Source organism: Cydia amplana, chromosome 1, assembly GCF_948474715.1.
Source record: "Cydia amplana chromosome 1, ilCydAmpl1.1, whole genome shotgun sequence".
In the NCBI taxonomy this organism is placed as follows: domain Eukaryota; kingdom Metazoa; phylum Arthropoda; class Insecta; order Lepidoptera; family Tortricidae; genus Cydia; species Cydia amplana.
This window is the reverse complement of record NC_086069.1, coordinates 13,211,851-13,226,782: the sequence shown is the minus strand read 5'-3', so window position 1 is coordinate 13,226,782 and position 14,932 is coordinate 13,211,851. Positions and strand designations below refer to the sequence as shown.

The following is a 14,932-nucleotide window of genomic DNA, read 5'->3' as shown; positions in this document are numbered from 1 at the left end:
GGAACGTTATAATTAACTCGCTGTCACTTTAATTATTTTAACTACGGTCGGTTGGTGAGTAACCATTGACATACAAGAACCAATCATCCAATGTTAATAATTTTTAGCTTGTAATTTTATTATTGTATGTATGTTAGTTTCTAAGGTATGTATCTATGGGCCTTAGCTGCCTGATAATAAATAATATTTAATTTAATTACAATTTGATATGTGCTACAGAGTCAGGTGCAGATGTTACGAGTATCTATTAGCTTTAGACAAAGCGGTGCAGGGTCGCGGCGGCAAGAAGAGTCATCAGAGTCAGCAGGACACGGCTTCAGGTACTGAAAGCGCAGGCTGCCGCGCAGCAGCGCGCGCGGGGGGAGGCGCCGCAGCTACTCGGTGCGCCGGCGCCGTGGTAGCTCACTCGTTCGCGCGCTCTCGCCCAGCACGCACGTGTCCGCGCTCCGTCGGCCCCAGCACTTAAGCCGCAACCCCACGTGAGTGTCCCCGCTCCGCCTCCGCTCCCGCTCCCGCCGCCGCTCGGTAACGTACCGCACACACACTCACCACACAGCCGCGCGGTTGCATAAGGACGCTTCCGCGTCGCCGCCCGTTATGAAACGAGATCGAAAGTGAAGCTAGCGCCACCGCGCGGACCCGCCCGCCACTTATAATTAAGCGAAATAAATGGAATGCAATTGTGACGTTGCCTCACCGCGCAACCTCGGACACCGAGCCAGTTTCGACACTCGCGCTAGAAATCACTTTCGACAGCATTGAAGCTGCCGCACTGCCCCAATCAAGTATCGTAGCACCCCTGAGCTTGAACCCCCAGAAATTTCCCCCACTTGGACTCTACTTGGAACGTTTCCACAAATTTCGTACTTAGTGAGATATCTGTCAAGGCCGACATTTCCAATGTATAACCATAAAATCTGTAAAATCAAGGATTTACCCGGCAAGATAATAATTATAACGAACTTGACATTTATTTATGTATTTTCTTCCAGTGTTATTTTACCATTGTTAATAATATTCCAAACAAAATTGAAAAACTGAGTTGACTCAATAGTCTTTAGTGAAAACGATCTCTATGAGTCCGATGCCGGCACTCCGCGCCCTGTGAACCTCGAGCACGTGGGGTTGCGCTTACGCAACCCTTCTATCAACCAAAACAAATTATACCCAATTAAGAACCCAAACAATTAGCAATCTTTATCATCATTGACTTATAGCCCATAGCTGGAACACCAAGGAAAAGTACACGACATTTATAACATGCATTTGTTTCTCTGAGAGGTCCACGTGACTTTGCACCGGGTTACGTTACGGCCGTGACCTCTTCCTACCTCAGTGACCCACCCCCGGCCCTTGACCTCACAGTGGTGACACGGTTCATTACAATTGGCTTGCGACCGGAAAATTTTAATTATTTCGCACCAAATCTGAGTGACACTCAATGAATTAGAAAGCTAGTTGGGATCGACGTGCGCCCGCGTGGCTAGTTACCTAACATCGACTCCTGCCCTATTCATTCATACCGCGCAACGCGTGTGCTGTCCCCGACAATTACACACCGCAGGCGGGCCCACTTCATCTCCTCCCATATCATCTAATCTGTAGTATCCGTAAAATTGTCTGTATACATATGTTTCCCTTTTGAAACAATGTCTCATTTTGGTCCTTTCAATCGTACTGTTGTAGAAAGCACATGTCAAAAGTCAAAGTAAACAATAGCGGTTAACAGCTGATGCCTTGCACAACGCGAGTCCCGATGACCCGGCGCGCGCGCATTCCGCGCCGCTCATGGCGCAAGCGCCCTCCTTCCGACTCATTTCCGTTCCTTCATTAACACTGCCAGACGGCAGACAAGAGGCACTTGTTTAATTTCTGTCCTATTAACTCACACCCAGTGTTACTAATAAAACCTACAAGTTACAATTGAATAAGCTTTAACAATAACGTCAGCTGCGATAAAAAACCTCTTGTAAAGCATAGTACTGCCATTTGACACTTCTTAAATAACTTGAGTAGGTATCAAGTATCCGTAGAGTGGCTTATGACATTTCTGTAAAAGAGTTGGGGCGTCGTTTGTGAATTTAAAAAAGCTATTTCCCAAGCGTCGACTCCATGAATACTAATGAATTGCACCATACGTATGCCCTGTGACCTGACGTTTTATTGCGAAGAAATGATAAGACACAAAGTCATGTAAAAATATTTTAGTGAAATACAGTGACACCATGGTGACACCATAGACTAATTGGCTATAAACACTTGTTGTGCTATATCTTCGTTTATTTTATTTTATTTTCTTTATTTTGCTATTAGATACTGACATGTCGATACACTACTAATTCACTATACTGATTGTAAATACTTTCATTGGAAATGCCTGTAAAAAATCAACTTATGAGTTTAGAGTACAAACTCGTTCAAAAAGCCAAGCGGTAAGCAGCAGAGATGTGACTTATTTGAAATACTTGTATTTAAAATGCAAATACAAAATGGAAAATACCTATTTTGTATTTTGTATTTAAATACCTTTTGAAGAAAACTATTTTGTATTTTATTTGAAATAGTTTTTGGGACCTATTTTCTATTTTCAAAATACAAAATACTTTATAGTAGGTAATGTTGGTAGGAGTTACAATCTCTTCTGATCTTACAATCCTGGCAACTCTCTCATTCTTTTAACATGGAACTGTTGAATCTGTTTAGTAAGGTGGCACATGATCACAAGCGTAGCGAGTGGTTAAAAAAGTGGAATCTTGAGTGTTACGAGGGTTTCAAGGTACGAGAGGAGAATAAACTTTTCTGCCCTGATGAAAATTTTAAAAATTGTCCGTTATAAACCATCATCCATCCATCCTTCCGGTTAATATGAGAAAACAACTAGAAATTTGCACTTTAGATAGAGGACTGATTGACACACTGTTTTCAAAGAATAAAGAGAGTCTTTTCAATTCGGATATTCTGAGTAATACTTTTTAATTCAGACTAGGTATTCACTATTCAGAGTACCTTTTATCGCAAAGTATTTGTATTTTTAAAAAGTATTTTGAAAATACCTATTTCGTATTTTGTATTTTAAATACAAATTCAAAAACTATTTTGTACTTTGCATTTGAAATAGTATATCAAGGAAGTATTTGTATTTTGTATTTAAATACTTTTTATAAAGTATTTTTCACATCTCTGGTAAGCAGCCGTATTCGAACACGTTTTCAGTTCAATTCGTTGTTTGACACTGATATGTATATCCGATCCATATCGTTTCAATATCTTATATTTGACGTATCTTAAAGTTCGAATATGGCTGAAGTATGGAAACGATGACGTGACTTTTCGAAACATCCCGATACTTACATTTCTACTTTTCGATTGTCGTCTGTTGATAAATATGATTTGTCATTGTCTGTTTACTCTGCCATTAGCATAGGATATGTATACATTCAGCACCTGCTTGCGTCATTAGCACATCTTCGTCTGTTTAACTAGATTATTTAATAGTAAAGCTAAATTTACGCATATCTCGGAAGCTATGACCTATATCGTCACTATGATATTGTCCTAACAATTTGCTAGGTAGAGGCGTATTATGCGTGTAGGGTGTCCGGTCGCTTGGGGGTTTATGCACAATCTCGGAGTGACTTTCGTGATACATAAGCTACGGTTTTGTACTCACTAGAAGTGTCACATAAAAGTTAGCATTAACGTATTTCAAAACAGTATCAACAAAGTGCAAAAAGGTCAAGCAGCCTCGTCACTAACACTTAGCCTATTAAAGTAAACTAGAGGATAGTAAATACTTGATCAATTGCGCAGGCACGTGTGGGGTCAAATGCAAGGACGTCTCAGCATATCTACTCGTATCTAGTGCCTACCTTTTCTGGGTTTGCTTTTTTACGCTTTACTTATTTCCATAATGTAGGTGAAAATTAATATGTATAACATTTAGGGTATGTAAAGGTTAAACTATGAGTATGTGTTGAGGATTACTGGAATACGTGTTTAAAAAAATCAGATTAGGCTGTGAATGTGAAGCTGCCGACGATCATAAACAAACAAACAAATCCGACACAGTCGTTACCGTAAAATGGAGTGAGTAGGGTTCGCGGGGAGAGTTGGGTTATGAATGGGGAGAGAAGGGTTGAAAGGGGGGTGAGATGGAATTTTAAGGCTACTGCTACAAAAATAATGTATTGCAATTTAAAATGGAGCTATAGTAATACTGATAATAAAAAAAATCGATCCAACAATCTTCCAAAATCACCTTTGTATGAAAACCAATTACGAGGGACTACGGGGTGAGGTGGGATTTCCTGTTTATCGTCAAAGTTATGAAATGGAACTACCCAAAATAAAATAAAAACTAAAATACAAACGTCCGTAACACTTATTATATACACCATTCAGATTGCATGTGTAAAAATAAAATGTTATCGAGGTTTGAATTTCAGTTTTGCGCCTACTCACCCCATTTTACGGTACCGGCGCTCCGACAGACGGCCGACACGCGCGCAGCGGTTTGCTAGTTCCGCGCTCCAATTCCACACACTAACGAGACCGACACAACACAACACAACGCAAATTTATCGCCAATATTAACACCAATTCCACACAATACCCAATAAACTGGTTAAAACCAGCTGACTCGCCCGGCTGAATCGGACTCGAATGTTACGTAACTTATTGCACGAGGTGTGAGCACCAGTCATTGTATTGATTTGAACAAACTAATAATAATTTTGATTTACTGACAACAGTTTTTAATAGATACCTCAATCGATAAAGAATTTCGAAACGAGCTTTTTATGTGTCCCAGTAACGTTTAATAGCGTTAAGTTCGTTCGTTGTTCGTGAGAGTATTGTTTTGTTTTTCTCTACCTATTATGATAACTATGATAATAGCAAATGTTAATATCGTGTGGATTAATATTTGCTTTAAATATTCACATTTCCTTACAACGTATTGCACGAACTGATGAATCCTTGGACAACGGGCGGTGTGATCCTGGTATTACTGGTATGCCGAATATAAAGTCGCGGATTATGCTAATACTTAAACTTACCACAGTGACTGAATTCTAATGTCAATAAAATTGCCATAAATCTTTGATTCTATCTATTTCTGACTCTTAATTCACCATGTCAATGTACTTTTAAGAGGAAACATAAGTAAATTTGCTTTTAGGAAAGAACACTACATAATTTATAGGTAATTAAATTAATCAAAGTACCACTATTGCCAAATAAGCTTCGTATAGCAAAAGCGTGAGCTAACCGCGAGGCGATGTCACCTGTCAGTATGTCAGAATTGTCAATTGTGTTTGCGGCCAAGACCCCGGGTCACCAACAATTACGTGATACTCATCTTCCATATACATTGTAAAGCCAGTAATTTGTCGACGCGTAATTTACAGCATAATAAACTAACCACCACCTGCGCTGAGCAACTGAGAAGACTCATTACCGCCATGGAGCCTAATGTGTGAAGGGTCATACGCACCTAATGACCACAATTACATAATTAAGTATAAACACGTAATAAAAATTAGAAGTTTTATTGCAAAAGACTGAGCAAATATAGGTGTATGAGAATGACGGCCGTATTCGAACAATAAGATACGTCAAATATTGGATATTGAAACGATATAAGCCGTATCCAGACGAGCTAGACAAATCGACCGATTTGATCAGGAAAATAATTGGCGCCAATCTCATCTGGCGTCCACACGTACACAATTTAAGTACCAATTTGCATTCCATAGATTAGATACTAACTTCGAAAATTGGCATTTTTGTGTCGTCCGCACGTGCTGATTTGATCGGCCAATCAAATTGGCGTTTGCGTCCGCACGGCCTGATTCGATCGGACAATTTCATCAGATTGGCGAAAAATTCTCTCGTCTCTGGACTCCACTATAGATCGGATATGTCAGTGTCAAAAGTGACGTTTTTGTTTGAAGAAACGTCATCAAATTATTTATGAAGCAGACAGCCTTCTACCTTGTGATGATAAATAAAAGTGGTGACGATGACAGGGCGTCATCGTCCACTTGTCATATCTCATTATCATTAGATTAGGGAATCTAATGATAATGAGATATGACAAGTGCCTCGAGCAAGATACCATACAATCTTTACCAGCATCGCCACGTGGAGTGCACGAGTGTGGGTCCGAGCCCGTGTGGCCATAACACACACGCGCACGAACGTCGTGGCCTTGATCTTGTATCGGCGCATCTCACACACCGTTGCGTTCCACCGCGCAAGTCGGAATGAAACGTCATTTTTTATGAGACAGATATTTACTCAATTAGGTCAATCAACTTTTTCTTTTTACTAATTCCATGGTTGTCCTAGACCAAGGAGCAATGACTGAAAGCATGATTTTATACGATTTTTAGACGAAGTCATATATTCATATGTCATATATTTTTTAAACAAACTTTCCGGTTCTCTTTTGATTTACACTGACTTCACACGACAATAAAAAAAAAACCTAAAAACAACCGAAATTTGATTCCTAAAAAGTAAAAAATCCTTTGCCAAAGGAACTGCAAAAATCACGTTTCTAGTATGTGTCTAATACTGTGTGTCTATTTTAGTTCAGGATCATGAAATGCAACCTGCTAGCAGACAGATAGATTTATAGACACGTACAGCGGAAGCTTACAAATAACGTTAATTCTGCAACCTTCGTGTACTTTAGTGTACTTCGTGTAGTTTATTCCTCACGAGTCTCACAACCCAATTTTCATTCTGAAACTGTATGATTTCTTCAGTGATAGTGGAGCGCATACACTGATTCTCATACTATAAGTCATAAAGCGAGCGGAGCTCGTCATCTATAAAATTGTGCGGTGGCGCTCTTTTTAGGGTTCCGTACCCAAAGGGTAAAAACGGGACCCTATTAGTAAGACTCCGCTGTCCGTCCGTCCGTCCGTCCGTCCGTCCGTCTGTCACCAGGCTGTATCTCACGAACCGTGATATTTGAAATTTTCACAGATGATGTATTTCTGTTGCCGCTATAACAACAAATACTAAAAACAGAATAAAATAAAGATTTAAGTGGGACTCCCATACAACAAACGTGATTATTGACCAAAGTTAAGCAACGTCGGGCGGGGTCTGTACTTGGATGGGTGACCGTTTTTTTGCTTGTTTTGCTCTATTTTTTGTTGATGGTGCGGAACCCTCCGTGCGCGAGTCCGACTCGCACTTGGCCGGTTTTTTTATACCTATGAGATATAAAAAAGTTATCGTTTTGACCCTGACATCGCTCACCTATTACTTGGATCATCATATCAATAAAAAAAAGAATCTAGAATGTTTAGTCGAATTAACTATTGCAGTAGTTAGGTAATTAAAACTGCATAAACAAATTAAAATCAGCCACACTGTACATACTCTAACATTTTGCAATCACTGCCATGCGGATAGCTTGTGTAGCGAGTGTCGCGACTATAAAATCAAACCGCTCAATCCAAGTGTGCATGGTTGATGTTGTGAAGCAGTTTACGTAACCCTGTGCAGACTGTTCCGAGATAGGTACATGACACTCACTCACGTTTCTCTGGCTCAGTCAAAAACAAGAAAAAACGTTCTTAATTGTTCTAAAAATATCATCTTTATTTATTTTGACCATAACTGTATAAATAAACATTGAAATTAATACGTCTTAGGGCGTTTTAAACTTGTCCCATACACTTTTTTTTCAAATTTGGGATTTTTTATGTTATTTCTACTCAGAATCACGAGCTCTTTCTGTCCTAATAGGAGAAAAAAAGTGTCCTATAGTAGTTTATGCAACAGTGATATAATAAGGGTTCTTAAAATTCAAGGGTCGAAGTTACAAAACGAGACGTAGTCGAGTTTTGTAAAAAAAGACCCGAGAATTTTAAGAACCAATTATGAGCTGTTGCATACATTACTTTTTCTATGACAGCTGCAGCAAAAAAAAAAAAAAAAAAAAAAAAAGTTATTATTAAAAAAAAGAGTTATTATTAAAAAAAAAAGAGTTATTATTTAAAAAAAATTGAGTTATTATTAAAAAAAAAAAGAGTTATTATTGTAAATGAAAACATACCTCTTTCAATCAAGATGATCGGAACTTGTATCTTTAAAAAAAATAAAGCAGTTGTATTATACTCATAAGATGACTGCTAGCAGTCATCTTATGAGCCTATAGACAAAGCATTCAAATGACATTGCTTTAGATATCACTGTCAGTCATTTAATTGACACATTTAAGTGCTGGAGTAGAAAAAGGTTTTTATTTCCATTCCGTCACCATTTTTCATAGACTTTGTATGGCGGTCGCGGAATGGAAAGACCGAAAAATGTATGGAAATTTTGGGACACTTTTTTTCTCCTATTAGGATAGAAAAAGCTCGTGATTCTGAGTAGAAATAACATAAAAAATCCCAAATTTAAAAAAAAAACTGTAGGGGACAACTGAGGAGTGTCTTTTCAAAAGGGTTTATTTTTTTCTTAGCGGTACTTCTAGAGAGAACCTTGCTTAAGAAAACTTAAGGTCCAATTTAGAAATAGATTCCCAGAAAAAATAAACCATTTTGAAAAGACACTCCTCAACTTAAAAAAAAAAACGCCCCTTATGATTAAACATTTACACTCAAAGTATTGATATTTAAAACATTCACGGAAGTCAAATTAAATTGTAAAAACGGTTGCACAAATTGATCACGATCGCGACTGTTGTAAAAGGTTTCCGTGAAGGTTGCCGGCCGTGTTGTTCTGCGAAGGTTTAGCGGCAGGAAACGCGGCCTAATATGGGGGCCCTGACGGCAGGGCAGGCTGAACCCTGGACCCTCCGCGGTCACATTGCGTCACTCCCATGCATTGCGTCACGTACTCATCGCTTTCCACGATGTCATTGCTTCACTAGCACGCATTAATTTATACACTGCCGTCAATCGCAAAGAATTATCTGAGAATACATATGTAATAGAATACAGACACCTTTTGTTATCTAACCTCTATTTCAAAACTAAAAGTTCACATAATGAATAAGTAGTTTCGAATGAAACTTTCATGGGATCTAGACTGGTTAAGAAAGTTGAGATCGATATCGTCCTGTCGTACAATAAAGGTAAGTAATTGACCTTATTATATGGTTTAAGTAAGGCTTAAAGAAATCTCACGTCGCGCCAAAAGGCCCTCAACCCTGCCTTGCTCTTTACGCTTCCTGATGTGTTGTACCGATTTTCTTGTCAATTATATTCTGCATTCGGTACATAAAATACAAGCTATATGTCAGCGGTCGTCGCCCTCGCTCCGCCTCCGTGGCGTCATATCTCCGCATGCGGTTTTATTCTCCATAATTACATCTTGCAAAACGTCATTGAAGAGTAACAGGGTCTATCACTGTCATTATGAAAATGCACTTCTTGCAGTAACGCGATTAATGCACACATAAATCATATAATGAGGGCAATTGTGGTTAAAATGTTTAACTCATTTTTTTAAGAACACTAAATCATCTGCGTGGCTGTTCTTTATAAAAACTATAGGTATAGGTACATTTAATAGTATTTTATGCAACCGTTGTTTAAGAGGGGTCAAAAAAGGCGAGTGGCGTGAGTAACAATTTGAGGCGAAGCCGAAAATTGTTAATAAAGACGCCACGAGTATTTTTTGACTCAGTTAAACAACGTTGCATACAATACTTTTTCTACGACCAAGCACTTACTTTGAAACTTTTTTTAAATTTAATAAATATTTTCCATTCAACAAAAATAATACTTTAAACAAGTGGAATCATATAGGACATATATGTAGGTAAACAAACCAAAAGTATACAGCTAAGATACGCGACCCGGCCACCGCGCCCCGCGCCCCCGGCCGGTTGGTCAGCGACACCTTCTTGTAACTCATGAGGCCCTGGTACTTGCTCTTAGTTAAATTACAATTTTGGACAGTTTTTTTTCTCGATTTTGGCCACAGTAGCCTATGGAGACTAACAAGCAATGCTAAGCGGTGTTCGTAGTCTATGGATCTTGCTATATTACGGGTGTCACATGCGCGTTTCTGACTTCTGAAGCAATTTTATTGTTTCTACTAGTTAGTACTAATCTGTCAGAGATGACAATTAAAATTAGGTTGGCAACAATGTATTTCATACAATATTTTTTAAGTGGTGATTACACGAAGTATCGTAAAAGTACCAAAAAGATACTGCGTGTATGCGCAAATACTTTTATGGGGAATAGACTAAAGACTTGTCTTGACAACTATAACATAGCGGTTTAAAGGTGTGCGTACGACCTTTTAAATGACAAATAAAAGTACGGGAGTAGAAAAAAAAAATAACTTGCCATGTACAGTAAGTTACCAGGATACAATTTATATGCCATGTAATAAAGTTAAGGGACCATCAAAATACTGTTCGTACCGACCTATAGTTCCATGGCCAGTTTCGCCGCAACCTGCTCTTTAAAACACGACAGATTCAAGAAATATCGCAAACTACGAACTTTGCCTCCAAATATCATGACACGCATTAATTATATTTCGATACAAAAAGCGCAATAAATGCAAATCTGTGTCGAATGGCGACCCACGGTGGCGCAAGAGCAGAGTCAAGGGCACCGCGGCGGCAGTCGGGGGACGACAATTCAACGACGTTAATTGACCTGATTGTCTTTACTCATAATTAATCATCAATACTATTTTTCATTTCTCCTGGTCTGCCATTTTGACATTTGTGAGGGTTAGAAAGATACTAACTACATATATCAAGAATCTCAAGAAATCTCGATAAATGTAAACATTATAATTTTAATGACTAGTTATTTATTTCATATGTTAAGTTAGTACATTGTTGAAAACTCAATCAGATATCACGTTAAAAAATAATGCAACGCGCACAAATAAACCGTTTTCGACATCATCAAACGTATCATAAAGTCAATCGATACGCCACGCCAAATGTACATTTAACCCTTAAATACATGATTTTTTCGTTTTGCCCGAAATTAATATATATATCACATAATTGTTTGCCGTTTCTAGGAAAAATAGTAAAAAAAATTATATCATCGATTTTCACTGGGAAATCAGTGTTAAAACTTGCATAGTCTAAATCATATTTTTGGAAATATATAGCTATTAGTAAGGGGTATAGGAAAAATCTTAACTGCCAACAGAAAGGTACACTATTTGTGATGTTCCTATGATAAAATTTGTAAATATAAAATAATTACAAACCCCAAAAAATCTGCCCAAAATCACATACTAAAAATCATCAACTTCCAGGTTTTTCCAAGATTTCCGACATTTCGTCTATAAACAAATGTAACTTTTATAAATTAAAATACTGCGCAAATTTATGTAATAATTCGGAAAATTTATTAGTTTTACTATTGAAATAATATACAAGAACAAATAGAATTTGTTTAATAATGCATAACATTTGATGTTTATGTTGTGTGTATAAATGCATCACTATGCATTTAAGGGTTAAAACAGAGTCCCCCAGACAAGCATTAGACAGTTCGTAAAGCCAGTAGATCTAGAGGCATTGATTTGCTAGCGGTGAGATAACGTTATCACTTGCCGCGCGATCAGCTGCGCACTTTCGCCGCGCTGGAGCGAAACGCCGCTATGCCTAATGCGGTGCGCGAGAGCAGGACGCGTCAATGACGCAACACGGCATACATAGCGTCACGTAATCTTTGTTTTTGATTTGTTTGCACCCGTGTTTGTGGGTCAGCGCAGTGGTCAGTTATGGGAACTTTACAAGCTTAGCCTTTAAATGTCACTCACAAACGTTTTATAATCATAATAAATATAAAATTAAGTTTCCTAACATAAAGTTATTAATACTTATAAACTTAAACATGTTACATACAAAGTTTGACGTATTGGATTGAAATTAGATAATGTTAAACAATATATGTCAGAATACAACACAATGCAGTTCTCAATAATTTGATTGAATTAAATCATTTGTCGCTGTTTGGAGCCAAATTGACTTCGAGGCTAAATATAGTCCGTCAACCAAATCTTGTCAGTAGCAATGTAAAGCAAACTAAAGTAGGGCAACACTCAAAGAGCAGTATTGCGCTAAGAAAAGCAGCAATGTACATCGAACCAAAAGATTTTTTTTCCGCTGAGCGCGCCCTGCGTACGTCAATTCCACAGACCTAGAATCCGCTCATGGTCAATTCAAATTGTCACTCGCGGTTTATTGAAAAAATTTGAAACATGGACGGACAATTTAAAAGCGATGTTAAAACAATGTTAATCAAAATGATGAACAAATTTGAAGATATCAAAAACAACTCCCTATCGTAGTGCTTATATTCTCTTTGTTCCCTATCTATGTCTTCTAAGTTTACTAAAATAAAATCATATCAAAATGCAGATAATTAGATAGTGCATATATTTGTTATTTACAATATAATATGCCACTTGTTAATGTAAATTAGTGTACTCTTCTGGATGAATATGACATACCTGTGTAATTTTTTTGATTGGTATATATTGTACAATAGGATTACATATTAAAAATAAAACAACTGATATTTGGGTGTTTATTTAATTTAAAGGTAAATAAGATAAGGGTCACTTTAGCTTACACTATAATTCAGGTCATTAATTGAAAAAATATAATGAAGTTACCAATGTTACCGGGTCACTTCCACCAAGCATAATACTCTGTAGTATTCTATTGCATCTTTGTAAATAGTCACAACTGATTGCTGAAAATATTAGACATGTGGGCCTATGGACGGTTTCCAGGACACAATTTATGGTCTTGTTGGATAGATTTAGGCATACGTTTTAATTTTATTTATGCCTTTTAACCCTAAAACAAAAAACTGAACATTATCTTAAAAGTTCGAAAGAGTTCTTCCAGTATGTACTTGTCATAACCTCAATTTTTAGTAATGTTTACCATCAACGAGCATGATTGTACATTGTAGGCCCCTTAGCTTTGCTTATTCTTATTTAATGTATTGGTATTTAATGGTGACAGCAGAAATATCTCTTGAAACAGAAACGATTCAGAATGAAAACCAAATGAAAACAAATAAGGTGACGGCTGTCATTCACGATCCCATCACGATCCACATTCCACAGATAAAACACAGATGACACGCATTTTGGAATTATTCGAACACAGTGTTGCTAACCCGCGATTTTTCAAATTTGCCGCCTTTTACTACTGACAAGATTTGGTTGACGGACTTTATTTAATATACCTAATTAGACTTCCTCATTTAATAATTTACTGCTGCAATTATTTATCGGAAGTTATTGAATTATTAAATTGCGGTTTACGCCAAATATACCGTTGATAACTATTATATTTCCAATTTAAAAAATGAAACGAACGTAAATTATAAAAGAACCAACGTAAGAAGGTCGTATATCGCAATACATTCCGAATATTCTTAGTTTACTACTCATCGTCGACTGTAGCTACAGCTAATTATTTTTAATTTCTTCAGCGAGCGCGAGCGTACGCACACTACTGACACTACGCACAGAGCAATCAATACGTTGGGCCCGATTCGGATTTTGAAATAGATATCTATAAGATATCTTTTAGACATCACCAAGATACGATAACGATATTTTTAGGATCTAACCTGTCAAATTTGACATTTCCGCGATTCTGGAGATACTCTTGAACGATTTCCACAAGATATGACTTCGAGATCCAATTCACATCTAATAGATATCTAACTCTATCTAACGTCAAAGTGACATTGGTTGCCCGAACTGAGCTACAAAAGAGAACTAGTTGAAATCTAAACTATAACGTATCTAGTACTGTCGTCTCTTGTAAATAGCTTGAAGTTCGAATACGGCAGGTTGTCGATATAATTTTAACACGTCAAGCGTACATTCGAAAATAAGGCCCTAAGAGCTTCGGAAAATTATATTCATGCGTTGCGCAGTTAATGCAAGTTTGAATACACTCGTAAATAACCGCTCGTGTTTACAGCTCATAACCGACCAGTCTCAATTAGTAAGAGGTTATTACCGGCTTAGACAAGCTACTTTCAAAAACATGTCGTAAATGGATCGGATCGTGCACAGCCTTCGCCGCTCAAATTCAATCGTTACTTAATTACTTATATATGTAAAAGCCTCTAAATAGGTTCAATGAGATTCATTTGAAATTAAACTAAGGCTTCTTGAAGATTGAATAATTAACCTACATATCGTCACTACCTTGAAAAAATCTCGTATCTCACACTGCTATATACTCAAAAATCGCAGAAACTCATGCTTATATGTAGTTACATAGTTATTTTATTTTTCTCTTGATTGATAGATATGAGTTTTTTAAAAGTAGTGACGATAGGTATATATTTTTTTTGGTGAAACAGAAATCAGAACAATCTGGAATACATATATGTAAAAAATCACATGTTTAGAAGTATAAACTACAAAGTGAAAAGCACATAATTATTAAGTTTTTTTTTTTATTTATATACATAACCAATTCCACATAGCCTCTACATTTAATCAATTGTTCTTTTCTTTTGTTATTTTTTACTGAGGTGTGCCGATAAACAGTATTCTATCTATCTATTTGGTACAATTTACATCGGCACTGTATGTTTGTATGTACCATATATTATAATCATTTCTCGTAAATATTGAATCACCAAAATTGCCTATATTCGACATGCAAAACTTCCGAACACTGTTTGATAATAAAATATTGCTATAATCAGAAAAAAGCTTCTGTCATGTTCTTATATAATGTAAGTAAACTAACTAACTTACAACAAGCCAGTCACGCGAGTGGCACTCAATTATGCACAAGAGCAATAAAACTTGTGGCTATTGGGGTATATATAAATATTAAACAATGGGTTAAAAATTACTTTGGTACATTATTATTAGGTAATAACTTTTGTAGATAAGTTCCAGTCATAAAATACCGCCTCATTGAGAAGTT

General features: G+C 37.1%; 1 protein-coding gene across 3 annotated transcripts in view; it reads left to right on the top strand.

Moving 5' to 3' along the window:
• The first annotated feature begins 349 nt into the window (after window positions 1–349).
• The window catches only part of LOC134647959 (uncharacterized), a 40,651-nt gene continuing 26,068 nt past the window's right edge, over window positions 350–14,932 (top strand). For 2 of the 3 annotated variants that reach the window (XM_063502390.1, XM_063502363.1), the window contains exon 1: window positions 350–479. The gene's annotated coding sequence lies outside the window, so the exon portion shown is untranslated. Of the gene's footprint in view, window positions 526–14,932 lie in introns of all 3 variants that reach the window. The other variant, XM_063502372.1, reaches the window with a different exon arrangement.